The 26747-nt window shown below is 42.2% G+C and overlaps 7 non-coding genes across 7 annotated transcripts; all 7 read right to left on the reverse strand.

Annotated features, from left to right (window-relative positions):
* Positions 1–2438: 2438 nt before the first annotated feature.
* Positions 2439–2531, reverse strand: LOC134485408 (small nucleolar RNA SNORD116). Its single transcript, XR_015655631.1, has one exon. It is a non-coding gene; the product is annotated as a small nucleolar RNA SNORD116 (small nucleolar RNA).
* Positions 2532–12056: 9525 nt separating this feature from the next.
* LOC148007502 (small nucleolar RNA SNORD116) lies at positions 12057–12149 on the reverse strand. The gene has a single exon (XR_015656661.1). It is a non-coding gene; the product is annotated as a small nucleolar RNA SNORD116 (small nucleolar RNA).
* Positions 12150–14626: 2477 nt separating this feature from the next.
* On the reverse strand, positions 14627–14719 carry LOC148007503 (small nucleolar RNA SNORD116). The gene has a single exon (XR_015655568.1). It is a non-coding gene; the product is annotated as a small nucleolar RNA SNORD116 (small nucleolar RNA).
* A 2476-nt stretch (positions 14720–17195) lies between these two features.
* LOC148007504 (small nucleolar RNA SNORD116) lies at positions 17196–17288 on the reverse strand. The gene has a single exon (XR_015656662.1). It is a non-coding gene; the product is annotated as a small nucleolar RNA SNORD116 (small nucleolar RNA).
* Positions 17289–19764: 2476 nt separating this feature from the next.
* LOC148007505 (small nucleolar RNA SNORD116) lies at positions 19765–19857 on the reverse strand. The gene has a single exon (XR_015656663.1). It is a non-coding gene; the product is annotated as a small nucleolar RNA SNORD116 (small nucleolar RNA).
* A 2475-nt stretch (positions 19858–22332) lies between these two features.
* On the reverse strand, positions 22333–22424 carry LOC148007506 (small nucleolar RNA SNORD116). The gene has a single exon (XR_015655618.1). It is a non-coding gene; the product is annotated as a small nucleolar RNA SNORD116 (small nucleolar RNA).
* Positions 22425–24897: 2473 nt separating this feature from the next.
* On the reverse strand, positions 24898–24990 carry LOC148007507 (small nucleolar RNA SNORD116). The gene has a single exon (XR_015655535.1). It is a non-coding gene; the product is annotated as a small nucleolar RNA SNORD116 (small nucleolar RNA).
* Between the last annotated feature and the right edge of the window lie 1757 nt (positions 24991–26747).

Genomic DNA, 26747 nt, shown 5'->3' on the forward strand with positions numbered 1-26747 from the left:
TCAAAATAGATCAGGTTTGGTGAGCGAACAGAATTCATGACATTCACATCCTTTACCATGAACCAATGGGCCTATTCTCCAATCACAGGAGTAGCCACAGGCATTGAGCCTGGACCAGGTCCCAAAGGATCATGATTCAAGGTTGGGAACTCCTGTGAGCTCCATCAACGCCTGAGCACTTTGAGTTCCTTTGGAAAGTCAAGTGTTTCTTACCTTTCACTTCAGGTATCCTCAGGCAAGAAAGCTTCAACTGATGACATCAGGGCAGGCGATTTTAGGCTTCTTCCAACTTCATCTGATGTTCCATACTCAGTTCCTCTGCAAGCCGTCCTTGTCCGGTATGAGACAGGGACTCTGTCCCTGAAAGTAAAGCAAATAGCACATTCCCCCACTTTATTGGATTCCTTGCAAATCATGGAGACTGTGATGCATTGTTGTTAGTTCTTAATTTATGGAACACATGGGAGTCTCAGCACTCCTTCCGTCCTCTAGAAATTTGCCCTCTCAATCCATATCAGAGATATTTTTCCTCCAAGGAACTCTTTGGGGACATAATTTTCCCAATTCTATCACCGAATTCCTGGAGGTTACCATGCAACAAAGTTCTTAAGATGGGACGAAGCCAATATCTGATCCCGAAAACTACAGTCGTATGTACATCACTTGAGAACCTTCCAAAGAAATTGGCACGAGGTACACAACAGAATGAGACCACTAACATGGCTAAATGGAAGTTGTCTACAAAAATAAGTAAATCTCAGTTCAGCCGGATATGACAGAGAAAATCAGGCCTTATTATTCCCATAGAAACCACCAGAATCTTAAATGCTTTGGCCACAATCGGAGCACCCTCCATAATTATAAAATACTACACCTATTACTCCTACTCTGCCTTCGATGAGAACCGATTCAAATATCATATAAGATTCTCATCCACATTAGATGAATGGACTTCTTATGTACTCTTTCTCTATTTCGCTTCTTCACTTTCTCTCTGAAATTGACTTGCAGTGACTCTCCTAGCTTCTCAGTTTCTCACTCAAATTCTCTTTATTTGGTTTCCTTATTTCTGTCAATCAAGATATCTGCTTTAATATCACAGTGTCCTCTTTTCCACTTCTCCCCCCCTCTCTCCACCCCCTCTCTCTCTCTTACTGTCTCTCACTGTCTTCCTCTGTCTCACACATGCTTAGCCTTTTCAACAATTGTTTTTTCTCTCTTTCTGTCCATGCTCATATATCTCCTATTCAGGTTTTGACTGGTACTAATTCCTGTGAGTGCCATTGTTGTGGTATCTGACATTGATCACCACAGATAAAGAATCTGTTCAAACCCTCTCAGGTCACCAAACACAAGCATAACATGTAGTCACTGAGATATATGTTATTATCAACAGCATGATCCTAAGCATACAGCTCACTTTCATAATCAAATGGAAACACAATTTCTTGTTGATATTTGCTTGGAAAAAAGAACAATGTCTAAGATAACAGGACTACCATCAGCCCCAAAACACATAGCCAAAATGCCAAGTTAACCTTCATAAGGCCACATCAAAACCATAACGAATGATAATCCCGCAGACACTCCATTACTGTCTTCTACGGCCATACCAAAATATAAAATTCCTAGAAGGAGTGTGTGTAAGAAACAAACTTGCATGCTCACATTGTTAGATCCTAGAAGAGGAGGAGATGTATGTCCAGACCATTTTGGTACAGTCAATCCATAAGAACTGCCGGCAAACTACCCGGATACTCTGACAAAAAATGTCCCAACAATAAGCATAGAAACTAGGATTAAAATGGGTGTTCTCCATACATCCATGAAGGTGGTATGAATCCTGGGACATTTGAAAGCATGCACTTCTAGAATCCACCGACAAGAAGGCTACATGCCAACCTTATAAATTCCAAGGCTCTATTTCCAACCTAATTGCCATGGCCACAATCAGTCTTTCAAGAAAACAGAGATTTGTTTTCACACAGGAAGAGTCCACATTCCCATAGTTCCTGAGAATTGCTACTGCCTCATTCCACATGTCGCCTGTAACCTTCCCGTTATGTATCTCTGTTTTATGAAACAGAAGGGTTATCATTCATGCGAAGGCTTCAGACAGGGACAGAAACACATTTCCTGACATTCCAGTGTACAGTGTTGCACTATGCTGCCCCGGCTAAACTTACATTTGCCTCACAACCTACTATACATTATTGTTGATGGAGTTGGTAGGGCTAACTTACAAGATAATGACAATGATCTCCTCAACTGGAATGCATGTTATCATTAGAGCAAAAGGTGAAGCCTTGATTTAGGCCATGATTTCTGGTGATTTAGGCAAGCAAAGAACATTCTGAAGGCTCTCAACTGGATCCAAGTCTCGCAAGATGAATGGAGGCCATGTGAGTCCATGAGTGACATTTTTGATCCCAGGTGCTGGACCTCAGTCACGATGATAGTGGCGGTATTGAGTTTTCACTCATTTTGTTCAGCTTTCCAAGTAATGTTTTATTGGAAATCATCATCGATCCAAGCACGCTGGTGTACCCCCTGCCATGACACTTAGTATACTCAAAATAGATCAGGTTTGGTGACCGAACAGAATTCAAGACATTCACATCCTTTACCACGAACCAATGGGCCTATTCTCCAATAACAGGATTAGCCACAGGCAGTGAGCCTGAACCAGGTCCCAAAGGATCATGATTCAAGGTTGGGAACTCCTGCGAGCTCCATCAACACCTGAGCATTTTGAGTTCCTTTGGAAAGTCAAGTGTTTCTTACCTTTCACTTCAGGTATCCTCAGGCAAGAGAGCTTCAACTGATGACATCAGGGCAGGCGATGTTAGGCTTCTTCCAACTTCATCTGATGTTCCATACTCAGTTCCTCTGCAAGCCGTCCTTGTCCGGTATGAGACAGGGACTCTGTCCCTGAAAGTAAAGCAAATAGCACATTCCCCCACTTTATTGGATTCCTTGCAAATCATGGAGACTGTGATGCATTGTTGTTAGTTCTTAATTTATCGAACACTTGGGCTCTCTCAGCACTCCTTCCGTCCTCTAGAAATTTGCCCTCACAATCCATATCAGAGATATTTTTCCTCCAAGGAACTGTTTGGGGACATAATTTTTCCAATTCTATCACCGAATTCCTGGAGGTTACCATGCAACAAATTTCTTAAGATGGGACGAAGCCAATATCTGATCCCGAAAACTACAGTAGTATGTACATCACCTGAGAACCATCCAAAGAAATTGGCATGATGTACACAACAGAATGAGACTACTAACATGGCTTAATGGTAGTTGTCTACAAAAATAAGTAATTCTCAGTTCAGCCGGATAGACAGAGAAAATCAGGCCTTACTCTTCCCATGGAAACCACCAGATTCTTAATAGCTTTGGCCACAATCGGAGCACCCTCCATATCATAACATACTACACCTATTAGTCCTACTCTGCCTTCCATGAGAACCGATTCAAATATCATATAAGATTCTCATCCACATTAGATGAATGGACTTCTTATGTACTCTTTCTCTATCTCGCTTCTTCACTTTCTCTCTGAAATTGACTAGCAGTGACTCTCCTAGCTTCTCAGTTTCTCATTCACATTCTCTCTATTTGCTTTCCTTATTTCTGTCAATCAAGATATCTGCTTTAATATCACAGTGTCCTCTTTCACTCCCCCCCTCTCTCCCCCCCTCTCTCTCTCTTTCTGTCTCTTACTGTCTTCCTCTGTCTCACACATGCTTAGCCTCTTCAACAATTGTTCTTTCTCTCTGTCTCTGTCCATGCTCATATATCTCCTATTCAGGTTTTGACTGGTACTAAATTACTGTGAGTGCTATTGCTGTGGTATCTGACATTGACCACCACAGAGAAAGTGTCTGTTCAAACCCTCTCAGGTCACCAAACACAAGCATAAACTGTATTCACTGAGATATATGTTATTATCAACAGCAGGATCCTAAGCATACAGCTCACTTTCATAATCAAATGGAAACACAATTTCTTGTTGATATTTGCTTGGAGAAAAGAACAATGTCTAAGATAACAGGACTACCATCAGCCCCAAAACACATAGCCAAAATGCCAAGTTAATCTTCAGCAAGGCCACATCAAGAACATAAGGAAAGATAATCCCGCAGACACTCCATGCCTATCTTCTACGGCCATAGCAAAATATAAAATTCCTAGAAGAAGTATGTGTAAGAAACAAACTTGCATGCTCACATTCTTTTTTTTTTTTTTTTGTATGTTTATTTACTTTTTTTTTTTTATTAACTTGAGTATTTCTTATATACATTTCAAGTGTTATTCCCTTTCCCGGTTTCCGGGCAAAATCCCCCTCCCCCCTACCTTCCTTATGGGTGTTCCCCTCCCAACCCTACCCCCATTGCCGCCCTCCACCCATAGTCTAGTTCACTGGGGTTTCAGTCTTAGCAGGACCCAGGGCTTCCCCTTCCACTGGTGCTCTTACTAGGATATTCATTGCTACCTATGGGGTCAGAGTCCAGGGTCAGTCCATATATAGTCTTTAGGTAGTGGCTTAGTCCCTGGAAGCTCTGGTTGCTTGGCATTGTTGTACTTTTGGGGTCTCGAGCCCCTTCAAGCTCTTCCAGTTCTTTCTCTGATTCCTTCAACGGGGGACCTATTCTCAGCTCAGTGGTTTGCTGCTGGCATTCGCCTCTGTATTTGCTGTATTCTGGCTGTGTCTCTCAGGAGCGATCTACATCCGGCTCCTGTCGGTCTGCACTTCTTTGCTTCATCCATCTTGTCCAATTGGGTGGCTGTATATGTATGGGCCACCTGTGGGGCAGGCTCTGAATGGGTGTTCCTTCAGTCTCTGTTTTAATCTTTGCCTCTCCCTTCCCAGCCAAGGGTATTCTTTTTCCTCATTTAAAGAAGGAGTGAAGCATTCACATTTTGATCATCCGTCTTGAGTTTCGTTTGTTCTAGGGATCTAGGGTAATTCAAGCATTTGGGCTAATAGCCACTTATCAATGAGTGCATACCATGTATGTCTTTCTGAGATTGGGTTAGCTCACTCAGGATGATATTTTCCAGTTCCAACCATTTGCCTACGAATTTCATAAACTCATTGTTTTTGATAGCTGAGTAATATTCCATTGTGTAGATGTACCACATTTTCTGTATCCATTCCTCTGTTGAAGGGCATCTGGGTTCTTTCCAGCTTCTGGCTATTATAAATAAAGCTGCAATGAACATAGTGGAGCACGTGTCTCTTTTATATGTTGAGGCATCTTTTGGGTATATGCCCAAGAGAGGTATAGCTGGATCCTCAGGCAGTTCAATGTCCAATTTTCTGAGGAACCTCCAGACTGATTTCCAGAATGGTTTTACCAGTCTGCAATCCCACCAACAATGGAGGAGTGTTCCTCTTTCTCCACATCCTCGCCAGCATCTGCTGTCACCTGAGTTTTTGATCTTAGCCATTCTCACTGGTGTGAGGTGAAATCTCAGGGTTGTTTTGATTTGCATTTCCCTTATGACTCAAGATGTTGAACATTTCCTTAGGTGTTTCTCAGCCATTCAGCATTCCTCAGCTGTGAATTCTTTGTTTAGCTCTGAACCCCATTTTTTAATAGGGTTATTTGTTTCCCTGCGGTCTAACATCTTGAGTTCTTTGTATATTTTGGATATAAGGCCTCTATCTGTTGTAGGATTGGTAAAGATCTTTTCCCAATCTGTTGGTTGCCGTTTTGTCCTAACCACCGTGTCCTTTGCCTTACAGAAGCTTTGCAGTTTTATGAGATCCCATTTGTCGATTCTTGATCTTAGAGCATAAGCCATTGGTGTTTTGTTCAGGAAATTTTTTCCAGTGCCCATGTGTTCCAGATGCTTCCCTAGTTTTTCTTCTATTAGTTTGAGTGTGTCTGGTTTGATGTGGAGGTCCTTGATCCACTTGGACTTAAGCTTTGTACAGGGTGATAAGCATGGATCGATCTGCATTCTTCTACATGTTGCCCTCCAGTTGAACCAGCACCATTTGCTGAAAATGCTATCTTTTTTCCATTGGATGGTTTTGGCTCCTTTGTCAAAAATCAAGTGACCATAGGTGTGTGGGTTCATTTCTGGGTCTTCAATTCTATTCCATTGGTCTATCTGTCTGTCTCTGTACCAATACCATGCAGTTTTTATCACTATTGCTCTGTAATACTGCTTGAGTTCAGGGATAGTGATTCCCCCTGAAGTCCTTTTATTGTTGAGGATAGCTTTAGCTATCCTGGGTTTTTTGTTATTCCAGATGAATTTGCAAATTGTTCTGTCTAACTCTTTGAAGAATTGGATTGGTATTTTGATGGGGATTGCATTGAATCTGTAGATTGCTTTTGGTAAAATGGCCATTTTTACTATATTAATCCTGCCAATCCATGAGCATGGGAGATCTTTCCATCTTCTGAGGTCTTCTTCAATTTCTTTCCTCAGTGTCTTGAAGTTCTTATTGTACAGATCTTTTACTTGCTTGGTTAAAGTCACACCGAGGTACTTTATATTATTTTGGTCTATTATGAAGGGTGTCGTTTCCCTAATTTCTTTCTCGGCTTGTTTCTCTTTTGTATAGAGGAAGGCAACTGATTTATTTGAGTTAATTTTATACCCAGCCACTTTGCTGAAGTTGTTTATCAGCTTTAGTAGTTCTCTGGTGGAACTTTTGGGATCACTTAAATATACTATCATGTCATCTGCAAATAGTGATATTTTGACTTCTTCTTTTCCGATCTGTATCCCCTTGATCTCCTTTTGTTGTCTGATTGCTCTGGCTAGAACTTCAAGAACTATATTGAATAAGTAGGGAGAGAGTGGGCAGCCTTGTCTAGTCCCTGATTTTAGTGGGATTGCTTCGAGTTTCTCTCCATTTAGTTTAATGTTAGCAACTGGTTTGCTGTATATGGCTTTTACTATGTTTAGGTATGAGCCTTGAATTCCTATTCTTTCCAGGACTTTTATCATGAAGGGGTGTTGAATTTTGTCAAATGCTTTCTCAGCATCTAATGAAATGATCATGTGGTTTTGTTCTTTCAGTTTGTTTATATGATGGATCATGTTGATGGTTTTCCGTATATTAAACCATCCCTGCATGCCTGGGATGAAGCCTACTTGATCATGGTGGATGATTGTTTTGATGTGCTGTTGAATTCGGTTTGCCAGAATTTTATTGAGTATTTTTGCGTCGATATTCATAAGGGAAATTGGTCTGAAGTTCTCTTTCTTTGTTGTGTCTTTGTGTGGTTTAGGTATAAGAGTAATTGTGGCTTCATAGAAGGAATTCGGTAGTGCTCCATCTGTTTCAATTTTGTGGAATAGTTTGGATAATATTGGTATGAGGTCTTCCTTGAAGGTTTGATAGAATTCTGCACTAAACCCGTCTGGACCTGGGCTCTTTTTGGTTGGAAGACCTTTAATGACTGCTTCTATTTCCTTAGGAGTTATGGGGTTGTTTAACTGGTTTATCTGTTCCTGATTTAACTTCGATACCTGGTATCTGTCTAGGAAATTGTCCATTTCCTGAAGATTTTCAAATTTTTTTGAATATAGGTTTTTATAGTAAGATCTGATGATTTTTTGAATTTCTTCTGAATCTGTAGTTATGTCTCCCTTTTCATTTCTAATTTTGTTAATTTGGACGCACTCTCTGTGTCCTCTCGTTAGTCTGGCTAAGGGTTTATCTATCTTGTTGATTTTCTCAAAGAACCAACTTTTGGTTCTGTTGATTCTTTCTATGGTCCTTTTTGTTTCTACTTGGTTGATTTCAGCTCTGAGTTTGATTATTTCCTGCCTTCTACTCCTCCTGGGTGTATTTGCTTCTTTTTGTTCTAGAGCTTTTAGGTGTGCTGTCAAGCTGCTGACATATGCTCTTTCCTGTTTCTTTCTGCAGGCACTCAGCGCTATGAGTTTTCCTCTTAGCACAGCTTTCATTGTGTCCCATAAGTTTGGGTATGTTGTATCTTCATTTTCATTAAATTCTAAAAAGTTTTTAATTTCTTTCTTTATTTCTTCCTTGACCAGGTTATCATTGAGTAGAGCATTGTTCAATTTCCACGTATATGTGGGCATTCTTCCCTTATTGTTATTGAAGACCAGTTTTAGGCCGTGGTGGTCCGATAGCATGCATGGGATTATCTCTATCTTTCTGTACCTGTTGAGGCCCGTTTTTTGACCAATTATATGGTCAATTTTGGAGAAAGTACCATGAGGAGCTGAGAAGAAGGTATATCCTTTTGCTTTAGGATAGAATGTTCTATAAATATCCGTTAAGTCCATTTGGCTCATGACTTCTCTTAGTCTGTCGACATCACTGTTTAATTTCTGTTTCCATGATCTGTCCATTGATGAGAGTGGGGTGTTGAAGTCTCCCACTATTATTGTGTGAGGTGCAATGTGTGTTTTGAGCTTTAGTAAGGTTTCTTTTACGTATGTAGGTGCCCTTGTATTTGGGGCATAGATATTTAGGATTGAGAGTTCATCTTGGTGGATTTTTCCTTTGATGAATATGAAGTGTCCTTCCTTATCTTTTTTGATGACTTTTAGTTGGAAATTGATTTTATTTGATATTAGAATGGCTACTCCAGCTTGCTTCTTCTGACCATTTGCTTGGAAAGTTGTTTTCCAGCCTTTCACTCTGAGGTAGTGTCTGTCTTTGTCTCTGAGGTGTGTTTCCTGTAGGCAGCAGAATGCAGGGTCCTCATTGCGTATCCAATTTGTTAATCTATGTCTTTTTATTGGGGAGTTGAGGCCATTGATATTGAGAGATATTAAGGAATAGTGATTATTGCTTCCCGTTATATTCATATTTGGATGTGAGGTTATGTTTGTGTGCTTTCATTCTCTTTGTTTTGTTGCCAAGACGATTAGTTTCTTGCTTCTTCTAGGGTATAGCTTGCCTCCTTATGTTGGGCTTTACCATTTATTATCCTTTGTAGTGCTGGATTTGTAGAAAGATATTGTGTAAATTTGGTTTTGTCATGGAATATCTTGGTTTCTCCATCAATGTTAATTGAGAGTTTTGCTGGATACAGTAACCTGGGCTGGCATTTGTGTTCTCTTAGGGTCTGTATGACATCAGTCCAGGATCTTCTGGCCTTCATAGTTTCTGGCGAGAAGTCTGGTGTGATTCTGATAGGTCTCCCTTTATATGTTACTTGACCTTTTTCCCTTACTGCTTTTAATATTCTTTCTTTATTTTGTGCGTTTGGTGTTTTGACAATTATGTGACGGGAGGTGTTTCTTTTCTGGTCCAATCTATTTGGAGTTCTGTAGGCTTCTTGTATGTGTATGGGTATCTCTTTTTTTAGGTTAGGGAAGTTTTCTTCTATGATTTTGTTGAAGATATTTACTGGTCCTTTGAGCTGGGAGTCTTCACTCTCTTCTATACCTATTATCCTTAGGTTTGATCTTCTCATTGAGTCCTGGATTTCCTGTATGTTTTGGACCAGTAGCTTTTTCCGCTTTACATTATCTTTGACAGTTGAGTCAATGATTTCTATGGAATCTTCTGCTCCTGAGATTCTCTCTTCCATCTCTTGAATTCTGTTGGTGAGGCTTGTATCTACAGCTCCTTCTCTCTTCTTTTGGTTTTCTATATCCAGGGTTGTTTCCATGTGTTCTTTCTTGATTGCTTCTATTTCCATTTTTAATTCCTTCAACTGTTTGATTGTGTTTTCCTGGAATTCTTTCAGGGATTTTTGCGATTCCTCTCTGTAGGCTTTTACTTGTTTATTAATGTTTTCCTGTGCTTCCCTAAGTGTGTTCATATCTTTCTTGAAGTCCTCCAGCATCATGATCAAATATGATTTTGTAACTAGATCTTGCTTTTCTGGTGTGTTTGGATATTCCATGTTTGTTTTGGTGGGAGAATTGGGCTCCGATGATGGCATGTAGTCTTGGTTTCTGTTGCTTGGGTTCCTGCGCTTGCCTCTCGCCATCAGATTATCTCTAGTGTTACTTTGTTCTGCTATTTCTGACAGTGGCTAGACTGTCCTATAAGCCTGTGTGACAGGAGTGCTGTAGACCTGTTTTCCTCTCTTTCAGTCAGTTATGGGGACAGAGTGTTCTGCTTTCTGGCATGTAGTTTTTCCTCTCTACAGGTCTTCAGCTGTTCCTGTGGGCCTGTGTCTTGAGTTCACCAGGCAGCTTTCTTGCAGCAGAAAATTTGGTCTTACCTGTGGTCCCGAGGCTCAGGTTCGCTCGTGGGGTGCTGCCCACGGGCTCTCTGCAGCGGCAGCAACCAGGAAGACCTGTGCCGCCCCTTCCGGGAACTTCAGTGCACCAGGGTTCCAGATGGTCTTTGGCTTTTTCCTCTGGCGTCCGAGATGTGTGTGCAGGGAGCAGTCAGTTCTGGTTTCCCAGGCTTGTCTGCCTCTCTGAAGGTTTAGCTCTCCCTCCCACGGGATTTGGGTGCAGAGAACTGTTTATCCGGTCTGTTTCTTTCAGGTTCCGGCGGTTTCTCAGGCACAGGGGTCCTGCCGCTCCTGGGCCCTTCCCCACGGGAGCCCAGAGGCCTTATACAGTTTGCTCTTGGGCCAGGGATGTGGGCAGGGGTGAGCAGAGTTGGTGGTCTCTTCCGCTCTGCAGCCTCAGGAGTGCCCACCTGACCAGGCGGTTGGGTCTCTCTCTCACCGGGTCTGGGAGCAGAGAGCTGCTGCGGGCCGGGATCCACGGGTGTGGGACTTCCGGTAAACACAGAACGTGCCCGGTCCTAGAGAAATTCTGCTTTCCTGTGTCCCAAGCTCACCATGCAGCATTCTTGCAGCAGAAAATTTGGTCTTACCTGTGGTCCCGAGGCTCAGGTTCGCTCGTGGGGTGCTGCCCACGGGCTCTCTGCAGCGGCAGCAACCAGGAAGACCTGTGCCGCCCCTTCTGGGAACTTCAGTGCACCAGGGTTCCAGATGGTCTTTGGCTTTTTCCTCTGGCGTCCGAGATGTGTGTGCAGGGAGCAGTCAGTTCTGGTTTCCCAGGCTTGTCTGCCTCTCTGAAGGTTTAGCTCTCCCTCCCACGGGATTTGGGTGCAGAGAACTGTTTATCCGGTCTGTTTCTTTCAGGTTCCGGCGGTGTCTCAGGCACAGGGGTCCTGCCGCTCCTGGGCCCTTCCCCACGGGAGCCCAGAGGCCTTATACAGTTTGCTCTTGGGCCAGGGATGTGGGCAGGGGTGAGCAGAGTTGGTGGTCTCTTCCGCTCTGCAGCCTCAGGAGTGCCCACCTGACCAGGCGGTTGGGTCTCTCTCTCACCAGGTCTGGGAGCAGAGAGCTGCTGCGGGCCGGGATCCGCGGGTGTGGGACTTCCCGCATGCTCACATTCTTAGATCCTAGAATAGGTGGAGATGTATGTACAGACCACTTTGGTACAGTCAATCCATAAGAACCGCTGGCAAACTACCCGGATAGACTGACAAAAAATGTCCCAACAATAAACATAGAAACTAGGATTAAAATGGGTGTTCTCCATACATCCATTAAGGTGGTATGAATCCTGGGACATTTGAAAGCATGTCCTTCTAGAATCCACCGACAGGAAGGCTACATGCCAACATTTTAAATTCCAAGGCTCTCTTTCCAACCTAATTGCCATGGCCACAATCAGTCTTTCAAGAAAATAGAGCTTTGTTTTCACACAGGAAGAGTCCACATTCCCATAGTTCCTGAGAATTGCTACTGCCTCATTCCACATGTCGCCTGTAACCTTCCCGTTATGTATCTCTGTTTTATGAAACAGAAGGGTTATCATTCATGCGAAGGTTCAGACAGGGACAGAAACACATTTCCTGACATTCCAGTGTACAGTGTTGCCTCACAACCTACTATACATTATTGTTGATGGAGTTGGTAGGGCTAACTTACAAGATAATGACAATGATCTCCTCAACTGGAATGCATGTTATCATTAGAGCAAAAGGTGAAGCCTTGATTTAGGCCATGATTTCTGGTGATTTAGGCAAGCAAAGAACATTCTGAAGGCTCTCAACTGGATCCAAGTCTCGCAAGATGAATGGAGGCCATGTGAGTCCCTCAGTGACATTTGTGATCCCAGGTGCTGGACCTCAGTCACGATGATAGTGGCGGTATTGAGTTTTCACTCATTTTGTTCAGCTTTCCAAGGAATGTTTTATTGGAAATCATCATCGATCCAAGCACGCTGGTGTACCCCCTGCCATGACACTTAGTATACTCAAAATAGATCAGGTTTGGTGAGCGAACAGAATTCAAAACATTCACATCCTTTACCACGAACCAATGGGCCTATTCTCCAATAACAGGAGTAGCCACAAGCAGTGAGCCTGAACCAGGTCCCAAAGGATCATGATTCAAGGTTGGGAACTCCTGCGAGCTCCATCAACACCTGAGCATTTTGAGTTCCTTTGAAAAGTCAAGTGTTTCTTACCTTTCACTTCAGGTATCCTCAGGCAAGAGAGCTTCAACTGATGACATCAGGGCAGGCGATGTTAGGCTTCTTCCAACTTCATCTGATGTTCCATACTCAGTTCCTCTGCAAGCCGTCCTTGTCCGGTATGAGACAGGGACTCTGTCCCTGAAAGTAAAGCAAATAGCACATACCCCCACTTTATTGGATTCCTTGCAAATCATGGAGACTGTGATGCATTGTTGTTAGTTCTTAATTTATCGAACACTTGGGCTCTCTCAGCACTCCTTCCGTCCTCTAGAAATTTGCCCTCACAATCCATATCAGAGATATTTTTCCTCCAAGGAACTCTTTGGGGACATAATTTTCCCAATTCTATCCCCGAATTCCTGGAGGTTACCATGCAACAAAGTTCTTAAGATGGGACGAAGCCAATATCTGATCCCGAAAACTACAGTAGTATGTACATCACTTGAGAACCATCCAAAGAAATTGGCATGATGTACGCAACAGAATGAGACTAGTAACATGGCTTAATGGAAGTTGTCTACAAAAATAAGTAATTCTCAGTTCAGCCGGATACACAGAGAAAATAAGGCCTTACTCTTCTCATGGAAACCACCAGAATCTTAATAGCTTTGGCCACAATCGGAGCACCCTCCATAATCATAACATACTACACCTATTAGTCCTACTCTGCCTTCCATGAGAACCGATTCAAATATCATATAAGATTCTCATCCACATTAGATGAATGGACTTCTTATGTACTCTTTCTCTATCTCGCTTCTTCACTTTCTCTCTGAAATTGACTAGCAGTGACTCTCCTAGCTTCTCAGTTTCTCATTCACATTCTCTCTATTTGCTTTCCTTATTTCTGTCAATCAAGATATCTGCTTTCATATCACAGTGTCCTCTTTCACTTCCCCCCCTCTCTCCCCCCCCCTCTCTCTCTTTCTGTCTCTTACTGTCTTCCTCTGTCTCACACATGCTTAGCCTCTTCAACAATTGTTCTTTCTCTCTGTCTCTGTCCATGCTCATATATCTCCTATTCAGGTTTTGACTGGTACTAAATTCCTGTGAGTGCTATTGCTGTGGTATCTGACATTGATCACCACAGTGAAAGTGTCTGTTCAAACCCTCTCAGGTCACCAAACACAAGCATAAACTGTATTCACTGAGATATATGTTATTATCAACAGCAGGATCCTAAGCATACAGCTCACTTTCATAATCAAATGGAAACACAATTTCTTGTTGATATTTGCTTGGAGAAAAGAACAATGTCTAAGATAACAGGACTACCATCAGCCCCAAAACACATAGCCAAAATGCCAAGTTAATCTTCAGCAAGGCCACATCAAGAACATAAGGAAAGATAATCTCGCAGACACTCCATGCCTATCTTCTACGGCCATACCAAAATATAAAATTCCTAGAAGGAGTATGTGTAAGAAAGAAACTTGCTTGCTCACATTCTTAGATCCTAGAATAGGTGGAGATGTATGTCCAGACCACTTTGGTACAGTCAATCCATAAGAACTGCTGGCAAACTACCCGGATAGACTGACAAAAAATGTCCCAACAATAAACATAGAAACTAGGATTAAAATGGGTGTTCTCCATACATCCATTAAGGTGGTATGAATCCTGGGACATTTGAAAGCATGTCCTTCTAGAATCCACCGACAAGAAGGCTACATGCCAACCTTATAAATTCCAAGGCTCTCTTTCCAACCTAATTGCCATGGCCACAATCAGTCTTTCAAGAAAATAGAGCTTTGTTTTCACACAGGAAGAGTCCACATTCCCATAGTTCCTGAGAATTGCTACTGCCTCATTCCACATGTCGCCTGTAACCTTCCCGTTATGTATCTCTGTTTTATGAAACAGAAGGGTTATCATTCATGCGAAGGCTTCAGACAGGGACAGAAACACATTTCCTGACATTCCAGTGTACAGTGTTGCACTATGCTGCCCCGGCTAAACTTACATTTGCCTCACAACCTACTATACATTATTGTTGATGGAGTTGGTAGGGCTAACTTACAAGATAATGACAATGATCTCCTCAACTGGAATGCATGTTATCATTAGAGCAAAAGGTGAAGCCTTGATTTAGGCCATGATTTCTGGTGATTTAGGCAAGCAAAGAACATTCTGAAGGCTCTCAACTGGATCCAAGTCTCGCAAGATGAATGGAGGCCATGTGAGTCCCTCAGTGACATTTGTGATCCCAGGTGCTGGAACTCAGTCACGATGATAGTGGCGGTATTGAGTTTTCACTCATTTTGTTCAGCTTTCCAAGGAATGTTTTATTGGAAATCATCATCGATCCAAGCACGCTGGTGTACCCCCTGCCATGACACTTAGTATACTCAAAATAGATCAGGTTTGGTGAGCGAACAGAATTCAAGCCATTCACATCCTTTACCACGAACCAATGGGCCTATTCTCCAATAACAGGAGTAGCCACAAGCAGTGAGCCTGAACCAGGTCCCAAAGGATCATGATTCAAGGTTGGGAACTCCTGCGAGCTCCATCAACTCTGAGCATTTTGAGTTCCTTTGGAAAGTCAAGTGTTTCTTACCTTTCACTTCAGGTATCCTCAGGCAAGAGAGCTTCAACTGATGACATCAGGGCAGGCGATGTTAGGCTTCTTCCAACTTCATCTGATGTTCCATACTCAGTTCCTCTGCAAGCCGTCCTTGTCCGGTATGAGACAGGGACTCTGTCCCTGAAAGTAAAGCAAATAGCACATACCCCCACTTTATTGGATTCCTTGCAAATCATGGAGACTGTGATGCATTGTTGTTAGTTCTTAATTTATCGAACACTTGGGCTCTCTCAGCACTCCTTCCGTCCTCTAGAAATTTGCCCTCACAATCCATATCAGAGATATTTTTCCTCCAAGGAACTGTTTGGGGACATAATTTTCCCAATTCTATCCCCGAATTCCTGGAGGTTACCATGCAACAAAGTTCTTAAGATGGGACGAAGCTAATATCTGATCCCGAAAACTACAGTAGTATGTACATCACTTGAGAACCATCCAAAGAAATTGGCATGATGTACACAACAGAATGAGACTACTAACATGGCTTAATGGAAGTTGTCTACAAAAATAAGTAATTCTCAGTTCAGCCGGATACACAGAGAAAATAAGGCCTTACTCTTCTCATGGAAACCACCAGAATCTTAATAGCTTTGGCCACAATCGGAGCACCCTCCATAATCATAACATACTACACCTATTAGTCCTACTCTGCCTTCCATGAGAACCGATTCAAATATCATATAAGATTCTCATCCACATTAGATGAATGGACTTCTTATGTACTCTTTCTCTATCTCGCTTCTTCACTTTCTCTCTGAAATTGACTAGCAGTGACTCTCCTAGCTTCTCAGTTTCTCATTCACATTCTCTCTATTTGCTTTCCTTATTTCTGTCAATCAAGATATCTGCTTTCATATCACAGTGTCCTCTTTCACTTCCCCCCCTCTCTCCCCCCCTCTCTCTCTCTTTCTGTCTCTTACTGTCTTCCTCTGTCTCCTACATGCTTAGCCTCTTCAACAATTGTTCTTTCTCTCTGTCTCTGTCCATGCTCATATATCTCCTATTCAGGTTTTGACTGGTACTAAATTCCTGTGAGTGCTATTGCTGTGGTATCTGACATTGATCACCACAGTGAAAGTGTCTGTTCAAACCCTCTCAGGTCACCAAACACAAGCATAAACTGTATTCACTGAGATATATGTTATTATCAACAGCAGGATCCTAAGCATACAGCTCACTTTCATAATCAAATGGAAACACAATTTCTTGTTGATATTTGCTTGGAGAAAAGAACAATGTCTAAGATAACAGGACTACCATCAGCCCCAAAACACATAGCCAAAATGCCAAGTTAATCTTCAGCAAGGCCACATCAAGAACATAAGGAAAGATAATCTCGCAGACACTCCATGCCTATCTTCTACGGCCATACCAAAATATAAAATTCCTAGAAGGAGTATGTGTAAGAAAGAAACTTGCTTGCTCACATTCTTAGATCCTAGAATAGGTGGAGATGTATGTCCAGACCACTTTGGTACAGTCAATCCATAAGAACTGCTGGCAAACTACCCAGATAGACTGACAAAAAATGTCCCAACAATAAACATAGAAACTAGGATTAAAATGGGTGTTCTCCATACATCCATTAAGGTGGTATGAATCCTGGGACATTTGAAAGCATGTCCTTCTAGAATCCACCGACAAGAAGGCTACATGCCAACCTTATAAATTCCAAGGCTCTCTTTCCAACCTAATTGCCATGGCCACAATCAGTCTTTCAAGAAAATAGAGCTTTGTTTTCACACAGGAAGAGTCCACATTCCCATAGTTCCTGAGAATTGCTACTGCCTCATTCCACATGTCGCCTGTAACCTTCCCGTTATGTATCTCTGTTTTATGAAACAGAAGGGTTATCATTCATGCGAAGGCTTCAGACAGGGACAGAAACACATTTCCTGACATTCCAGTGTACAGTGTTGCAGTATGCTGCCCCGGCTAAACTTACATTTGCCTCACAACCTACTATACATTATTGTTGATGGAGTTGGTAGGGCTAACTTACAAGATAATGACAATGATCTCCTCAACTGGAATGCATGTTATCATTAGAGCAAAAGGTGAAGCCTTGATTTAGGCCATGATTTCTGGTGATTTAGGCAAGCAAAGAACATTCTGAAGGCTCTCAACTGGATCCAAGTCTCCCAAGATGAATGGAGGCCATGTGAGTCCCTCAGTGACATTTGTGATCCCAGGTGCTGGACCTCAGTCACGATGATAGTGGCGGTATTGAGTTTTCACTCATTTTGTTCAGCTTTCCAAGGAATGTTTTATTGGAAATCATCATCGATCCAAGCACGCTGGTGTACCCCCTGCCATGACACTTAGTATACTCAAAATAGATCAGGTTTGGTGAGCGAACAGAATTCAAGACATTCACATCCTTTACCACGAACCAATGGTCCTATTCTCCAATAACAGGAGTAGCCACAGGCAGTGAGCCTGAACCAGGTCCCAAAGGATCATGATTCAAGGTTGGGAACTCCTGCGAGCTCCATCAACACCTGAGCATTTTGAGTTCCTTTGGAAAGTCAAGTGTTTCTTACCTTTCACTTCAGGTATCCTCAGGCAAGAGAGCTTCAACTGATGACATCAGGGCAGGCGATGTTAGGCTTCTTCCAACTTCATCTGATGTTCCATACTCAGTTCCTCTGCAAGCCGTCCTTCTCCGGTATGAGACAGGGACTCTGTCCCTGAAAGTAAAGCAAATAGCACATACCCCCACTTTATTGGATTCCTTGCAAATCATGGAGACTGTGATGCATTGTTGTTAGTTCTTAATTTATCGAACACTTGGGCTCTCTCAGCACTCCTTCCGTCCTCTAGAAATTTGCCCTCACAATCCATATCAGAGATATTTTTCCTCCAAGGAACTGTTTGGGGACATAATTTTCCCAATTCTATCCCCGAATTCCTGGAGGTTACCATGCAACAAAGTTCTTAAGATGGGATGAAGCCAATATCTGATCCCGAAAACTACAGTAGTATGTACATCACTTGAGAACCATCCAAAGAAATTGGCATGATGTACACAACAGAATGAGACTACTAACATGGCTTAATGGAAGTTGTCTACAAAAATAAGTAATTCTCAGTTCAGCCGGATAGACAGAGAAAATAAGGCCTTACTCTTCTCATGGAAACCACCAGAATCTTAATAGCTTTGGCCACAATCGGAGCACCCTCCATAATCATAACATACTACACCTATTAGTCCTACTCTGCCTTCCATTAGAACCGATTCAAATATCATATAAGATTCTCATCCACATTAGATGAATGGACTTCTTATGTACTCTTTCTCTATCTCGCTTCTTCACTTTCTCTCTGAAATTGACTAGCAGTGACTCTCCTAGCTTCTCAGTTTCTCATTCACATTCTCTCTATTTGCTTTCCTTATTTCTGTCAATCAAGATATCTGCTTTAATATCACAGTGTCCTCTTTCACTTCCCCCCCTCTCTCCCCCCCTCTCTCTCTTTCTGTCTCTTACTGTCTTCCTCTGTCTCACACATGCTTAGCCTCTTCAACAATTGTTCTTTCTCTCTGTCTCTGTCCATGCTCATATATCTCCTATTCAGGTTTTGACTGGTACTGAATTCCTGTGAGTGCTATTGCTGTGGTATCTGACATTGATCACCACAGTGAAAGTGTCTGTTCAAACCCTCTCAGGTCACCAAAAACAAGCATAAACTGTATTCACTGAGATATATGTTATTATCAACAGCAGGATCCTAAGCATACAGCTCACTTTCATAATCAAATGGAAACACAATTTCTTGTTGATATTTGCTTGGAGAAAAGAACAATGTCTAAGATAACAGGACTACCATCAGCCCCAAAACACATAGCCAAAATGCCAAGTTAATCTTCAGCAAGGCCACATCAAGAACATAAGGAAAGATAATCTCGCAGACACTCCATGCCTATCTTCTACGGCCATACCAAAATATAAAATTCCTAGAAGGAGTATGTGTAAGAAACAAACTTGCATGCTCACATTCTTAGATCCTAGAATAGGTGGAGATGTATGTCCAGACCACTTTGGTACAGTCAATCCATAAGAACTGCTGGCAAACTACCCGGATAGACTGACAAAAAATGTCCCAACAATAAACATAGAAACTAGGATTAAAATGGGTGTTCTCCATACATCCATGAAGGTGGTATGAATCCTGGGACATTTGAAAGCATGTCCTTCTAGAATCCACCGACAAGAAGGCTACATGCCAACCTTATAAATTCCAAGGCTCTCTTTCCAACATAATTGCCATGGCCACAATCAGTCTTTCAAGAAAATAGAGCTTTGTTTTCACACAGGAAGAGTCCACATTCCCATAGTTCCTGAGAATTGCTACTGCCTCATTCCACATGTCGCCTGTAACCTTCCCGTTATGTATCCCTGTTTTATGAAACAGAAGGGTTATCATTCATGCGAAGGCTTCAGACAGGGACAGAAACACATTTCCTGACATTCCAGTGTACAGTGTTGCACTATGCTGCCCCGGCTAAACTTACATTTGCCTCACAACCTACTATACATTATTGTTGATGGAGTTGGTAGGGCTAACTTCCAAGATATTGACAATGATCTCCTCAACCGGAAAGCATGTTATCATTAGAGCAAAAGGTGAAGCCTTGATTTAGGCCATGATTTCTGGTGATTTAGGCAAGCAAAGAACATTCTGAAGGCTCTCTCACTGGATCCAAGTCTCGCAAGATGAATGGAGGCCATGTGAGTCCCTCAGTGACATTTGTGATCCCAGGTGCTGGACCTCAGTCACGATGATAGTGGCGGTATTGAGTTTTCACTCATTTTGTTCAGCTTTCCAAGGAATGTTTTATTGGAAATCATCATCGATCCAAGCACGCTGGTGTACCCCCTGCCATGACACTTAGTATACTCAAAATAGATCAGGTTTGGTGAGCGAACAGAATTCAAGACATTCACATCCTTTACCACGAACCAATGGGCCTATTCTCCAATCACAGGAGTAGCCACAGGCAGTGAGCCTGAACCAGGTCCCAAAGGATCATGATTCAAGGTTGGGAACTCCTGCGAGCTCCATCAACACCTGAGCACTTTGAGTTCCTTTGGAAAGTCAAGTGTTTCTTACCTTTCACTTCAGGTATCCTCAGGCAAGAGAGCTTCAACTGATGACATCAGGGCAGGCGATGTTAGGCTTCTTCCAACTTCATCTGATGTTCCATACTCAGATCCTCTGCAAGCCGTCCTTGTCCGGTAGGAGACAGGGACTCTGTCCCTGAAAGTAAAGCAAATAGCACATTCCCCCACTTTATTGGATTCCTTGCAAATAATGGAGACTGTGATGCATTGTTGTTAGTTCTTAATTTATCAAACACTTGGGCTCTCTCAGCACTCCTTCCGTCCTCTAGAAATTTGCCCTCACAATCCATATCAGAGATATTTTTCCTCCAAGGAACTGTTTGGGGACATAATTTTCCCAATTCTATCACCGAATTCCTGGAGGTTACCATGCAACAAAGTTCTTAAGATGGGACGAAGCCAATATCTGATCCCGAAAACTACAGTAGTATGTACATCACTTGAGAACCATCCAAAGAAATTGGCATGATGTACACAACAGAATGAGACTACTAACATGGCTTAATGGAAGTTGTCTACAAAAATAAGTAATTCTCAGTTCAGCCGGATAGACAGAGAAAATCAGGCCTTACTCTTCCCATGGAAACCACCAGAATCTTAATAGCTTTGGCCACAATCGGAGCACCCTCCATAATCATAACATACTACACCTATTAGTACTACTCTGCCTTCCATGAGAACCGATTCAAATATCATATAAGATTCTCATCCACATTAGATGAATGGACTTCTTATGTACTCTTTCTCTATCTCGCTTCTTCACTTTCTCTCTGAAATTGACTAGCAGTTACTCTCCTAGCTTCTCAGTTTCTCATTCACATTCTCTCTATTTGCTTTCCTTATTTCTGTCAATCAAGATATCTGCTTTAATATCACAGTGTCCTCTTTCACTTCCGCCCCTCTCTCCCCCCCCCTCTCTCTTTCTGTCTCTTACTGTCTTCCTCTGTCTCACACATGCTTAGCCTCTTCAACAATTGTTCTTTCTCTCTGTCTCTGTCCATGCTCATATATCTCCTATTCAGGTTTTGACTGGTACTAAATTCCTGTGAGTGCTATTGCTGTGGTATCTGACATTGATCACCACAGTGAAAGTGTCTGTTCAAACCCTCTCAGGTCACCAAACACAAGCATAAACTGTATTCACTGAGATATATGTTATTATCAACAGCAGGATCCTAAGCATACAGCTCACTTTCATAATCAAATGGAAACACAATTTCTTGGTGATATTTGCTTGGAGAAAAGAACAATGTCTAAGATAACAGGACTACCATCAGCCCCAAAACACATAGCCAAAATGCCAAGTTAATCTTCAGCAAGGCCACATCAAGAACATAAGAAAGATAATCCCGCAGACACTCCATGCCTATCTTCTACGGCCATACCAAAATATAAAATTCCTAGAAGGAGTATGTGTAAGAAACAAACTTGCATGCTCACATTCTTAGATCCTAGAATAGGTGGAGATGTATGTCCAGACCACTTTGGTACAGTCAATCCATAAGAACTGCTGGCAAACTACCCGGATAGACTGACAAAAAATGTCCCAACAATAAACATAGAAACTAGGATTAAAATGGGTGTTCTCCATACATCCATGAAGGTGGTATGAATCCTGGGACATTTGAAAGCATGTCCTTCTAGAATCCACCGACAAGAAGGCTACATGCCAACCTTTTAAATTCCAAGGCTCTCTTTCCAACCTAATTGCCATGGCCACAATCAGTCTTTCAAGAAAATAGAGCTTTGTTTTCACACAGGAAGAGTCCACATTCCCATAGTTCCTGAGAATTGCTACTGCCTCATTCCACATGTCGCCTGTAACCTTCCCGTTATGTATCTCTGTTTTATGAAACAGAAGGGTTATCATTCATGCGAAGGCTTCAGACAGGGACAGAAACACATTTCCTGACATTCCAGTGTACAGTGTTGCACTATGCTGCCCCGGCTAAACTTACATTTGCCTCACAACCTACTATACATTATTGTTGATGGAGTTGGTAGGGCTAACTTACAAGATAATGACAATGATCTCCTCAACTGGAATGCATGTTATCATTAGAGCAAAAGGTGAAGCCTTGATTTAGGCCATGATTTCTGGTGATTTAGGCAAGCAAAGAACATTCTGAAGGCTCTCTCACTGGATCCAAGTCTCGCAAGATGAATGGAGGCCATGTGAGTCCCTCAGTGACATTTGTGATCCCAGGTGCTGGACCTCAGTCACGATGATAGTGGCGGTATTGAGTTTTCACTCATTTTGTTCAGCTTTCCAAGGAATGTTTTACTGGAATCATCATCGATCCAAGCACGCTGGTGTACCCCCTGCCATGACACTTAGTATACTCAAAATAGATCAGGTTTGGTGAGCGAACAGAATTCAAGACATTCACATCCTTTACCACGAACCAATGGGCCTATTCTTTAATAACAGGAGTAGCCACAGGCAGTGAGCCTGAACCAGGTCCCAAAGGATCATGATTCAAGGTTGGGAACTCCTGCGAGCTCCATCAACACCTGAGCACTTTGAGTTCCTTTGGAAAGTCAAGTGTTTCTTACCTTTCACTTCAGGTATCCTCAGGCAAGAGAGCTTCAACTGATGACATCAGGGCAGGCGATGTTAGGCTTCTTCCAACATCATCTGATGTTCCATACTCAGTGCCTCTGCAAGCCGTCCTTGTCCGGTAGGAGACAGGGACTCTGTCCCTGAAAATAAAGCAAATAGCACATTCCCCCACTTTATTGGATTCCTTGCAAATCATGGAGACTGTGATGCATTGTTGTTAGTTCTTAATTTATCGAACACTTGGGCTCTCTCAGCACTCCTTCCGTCCTCTAGAAATTTGCCCTCACAATCCATATCAGAGATATTTTTCCTCCAAGGAACTGTTTGGGGACATAATTTTCCCAATTCTATCACCGAATTCCTGGAGGTTACCATGCAACAAAGTTCTTAAGATGGGACGAAGCCAATATCTGATCCCAAAAACTACAGTAGTATGTACATCAATTGAGAACCATACAAAGAAATTGGCACGAGGTACACAACAGAATGAGACCACTAACATGGCTTAATGGAAGTTGTCTACAAAAATAAGTAAATCTCAGTTCAGCCGGATAGACAGATAAAATCAGGCCTTACTCTTCCCATGGAAACCACCAGAATCTTAATAGCTTTGGCCACAATCGGAGCACCCTACATAATCATAACATACTACACCTATTAGTCCTACTCTGCCTTCGATGAGAACCGATTCAAATATCATATAAGATTCTCATCCACATTAGATGAATGGACTTCTTATGTACTCTTTCTCTATCTCGCTTCTTCACATTCTCTCTGAAATTGACTAGCAGTGACTCTCCTAGCCTCTCAGTTTCTCATTCACAGTCTCTCTATTTGGTTTCCTTATTTCTGTCAATCAAGATATCTGCTTTAATATCACAGTGTACTCTTTCACTTCCCCCCCTCTCCCCCCCCCCTATCTCTTTCTGTCTCTTACTGTCTTCCTCTGTCTCACACATGCTTAGCCTCTTCAACAATTGTTCTTTCTCTCTGTCTCTGTCCATGCTCCTATATCTCCTATTCAGGTTTTGACTGGTACTAAATTCCTGTGAGTGCTATTGCTGTGGTATCTGACATTGATCACCACAGTGAAAGTGTCTGTTCAAACCCTCTCAGGTCACCAAACACAAGCATAAACTGTATTCACTGAGATATATGTTATTATCAACAGCAGGATCCTAAGCATACAACTCACTTTCATAATCAAAGGGAAACACAATTACTTGTTGATATTTGCTTGGAGAAAAGAACAATGTCTAAGATAACAGGACTACCATCAGCCACAAAACACATAGCCAAAATGCCAAGTTAATCTTCAGCAAGGCCACATCAAGACCATAAGGAAAGATATTCCCGCAGACACTCCATGCCTATCTTCTACGGCCATACCAAAATATAAAATTCCTAGAAGGAGTGTGTGTAAGAAACAAACTTGCATGATCACATTCTTAGATCCTAGAATAGGTGCAGATGTATGTCCAGACCATTTTGGTACAGTCAATCCATAACAACTGCTGGCAAACTACCCGGATAGACTCACAAAAAATGTCCCAACAATAAAAATAGAAACTAGGATAAAATGGGTGTTTTCCATACATCCATGAAGGTGGGATGAATCCTGGGACATTTGAAAGCATGTCCTTCTAGAATCCACCGACAAGAAGGCTACATGCCAACCTTTTAAATTCCAAGGCTCTCTTTCCAACCTAATTGCCATGGCCACAATCAGTCTTTCAAGAAAATAGAGCTTTGTTTTCACACAGGAAGAGTCCACATTCCCATAGTTCCTGAGAATTGCTACTGCCTCATTCCACATGTCGCCTGTAACCTTCCCGTTATGTATCTCTGTTTTATGAAACAGAAGGGTTATCATTCATGCGAAGGCTTCAGACAGGGACAGAAACACATTTCCTGACATTCCAGTGTACAGTGTTGCACTATGATGCCCCGGCTAAACTTACATTTGCCTCACAACCTACTATACATTATTGTTGATGGAGTTGGTAGGGCTAACTTACAAGATAATGACAATGATCTCCTCAACTGGAATGCATGTTATCATTAGAGCAAAAGGTGAAGCCTTGATTTAGGCCATGATTTCTGGTGATTTAGTCAAGCAAAGAACATTCTGAAGGCTCTCAACAGGATCCAAGTCTCGCAAGATGAATGGAGGACATGTGAGTCCCTCAGTGACATTTGTGATCCCAGGTGCTGGACCTCAGTCATGATGATAGTGGCGGTATTGAGTTTTCACTCATTTTGTTCAGCTTTCCAAGGAATGTTTTATTGGAAATCATCATCGATCCAAGCACGCTGGTGTACCCCCTGCCATGACACTTAGTATACTCAAAATAGATCAGGTTTGGTGAGCGAACAGAATTCAAGACATTCACATCCTTTACCACGAACCAATGGGCCTATTCTCCAATCACAGGAGTAGCCACAGGCAGTGAGCCTGAACCAGGTCCCAAAGGATCATGATTCAAGGTTGGGAACTCCTGCGAGCTCCATCAACACCTGAGCACTTTGAGTTCCTTTGGAAAGTCAAGTGTTTCTTACCTTTCACTTCAGGTATCCTCAGGCAAGAGAGCTTCAACTGATGACATCAGGGCAGGCGATGTTAGGCTTCTTCCAACTTCATCTGATGTTCCATACTCAGTTCCTCTGCAAGCCGTCCTTGTCCGGTAGGAGACAGGGACTCTGTCCCTGAAAGTAAAGCAAATAGCACATTCCCCCACTTTATTGGATTCCTTGCAAATCATGGAGACTGTGATGCATTGTTGTTAGTTCTTAATTTATTGAAACTTGGGCTCTCTCAGCACTCCTTCCGTCCTCTAGAAATTTGCTCTCACAATCCATATCAGAGATATTTTTCCTCCAAGGAACTGTTTGGGGACATAATTTTCCCAATTCTATCACCGAATTCCTGGAGGTTACCATGCAACAAAGTTCTTAAGATGGGACGAAGCCAATATCTGATCCCGAAAACTACAGTAGTATGTACATCAATTGAGAACCATACAAAGAAATTGGCACGAGGTACACAACAGAATGAGACCACTAACATGGCATAATGGAAGTTGTCTACAAAAATGAGTAAATCTCAGTTCAGCCGGATAGACAGAGAAAATCAGGCCTTACTCTTCCCATGGAAACCACCAGAATCTTAATAGCTTTGGCCACAATCGGAGCACCCTACATAATCATAACATACTACACCTATTAGTCCTACTCTGCCTTCGATGAGAACCGATTCAAATATCATATAAGATTCTCATCCACATTAGATGAATGGACTTCTTATGTACTCTTTCTCTATCTCGCTTCTTCACATTCTCTCTGAAATTGACTAGCAGTGACTCTCCTAGCCTCTCAGTTTCTCATTCACAGTCTCTCTATTTGGTTTCCTTATTTCTGTCAATCAAGATATCTGCTTTAATATCACAGTGTACTCTTTCACTTCCCCCCCTCTCCCCCCCCCTATCTCTTTCTGTCTCTTACTGTCTTCCTCTGTCTCACACATGCTTAGCCTCTTCAACAATTGTTCTTTCTCTCTGTCTCTTTCCATGCTCCTATATCTCCTATTCAGGTTTTGACTGGTACTAAATTCCTGTGAGTGCTATTTCTGTGGTATCTGACATTGATCACCACAGTGAAAGTGTCTGTTCAAACCCTCTCAGGTCACCAAACACAAGCATAAACTGTATTCACTGAGATATATGTTATTATCAACAGCAGGATCCTAAGCATACAACTCACTTTCATAATCAAAGGGAAACACAATTACTTGTTGATATTTGCTTGGAGAAAAGAACAATGTCTAAGATAACAGGACTACCATCAGCCCCAAAACACATAGCCAAAATGCCAAGTTAATCTTCAGCAAGGCCACATCAAGACCATAAGGAAAGATATTCCCGCAGACACTCCATGCCTATCTTCTACGGCCATACCAAAATATAAAATTCCTAGAAGGAGTGTGTGTAAGAAACAAACTTGCATGATCACATTCTTAGATCCTAGAATAGGTGCAGATGTATGTCCAGACCATTTTGGTACAGTC

The sequence above is a fragment of the Rattus norvegicus genome, chromosome 1, assembly GCF_021556685.1.
Source record: "Rattus norvegicus strain SHRSP/BbbUtx chromosome 1, alternate assembly SHRSP_T2T, whole genome shotgun sequence".
In the NCBI taxonomy this organism is placed as follows: domain Eukaryota; kingdom Metazoa; phylum Chordata; class Mammalia; order Rodentia; family Muridae; genus Rattus; species Rattus norvegicus.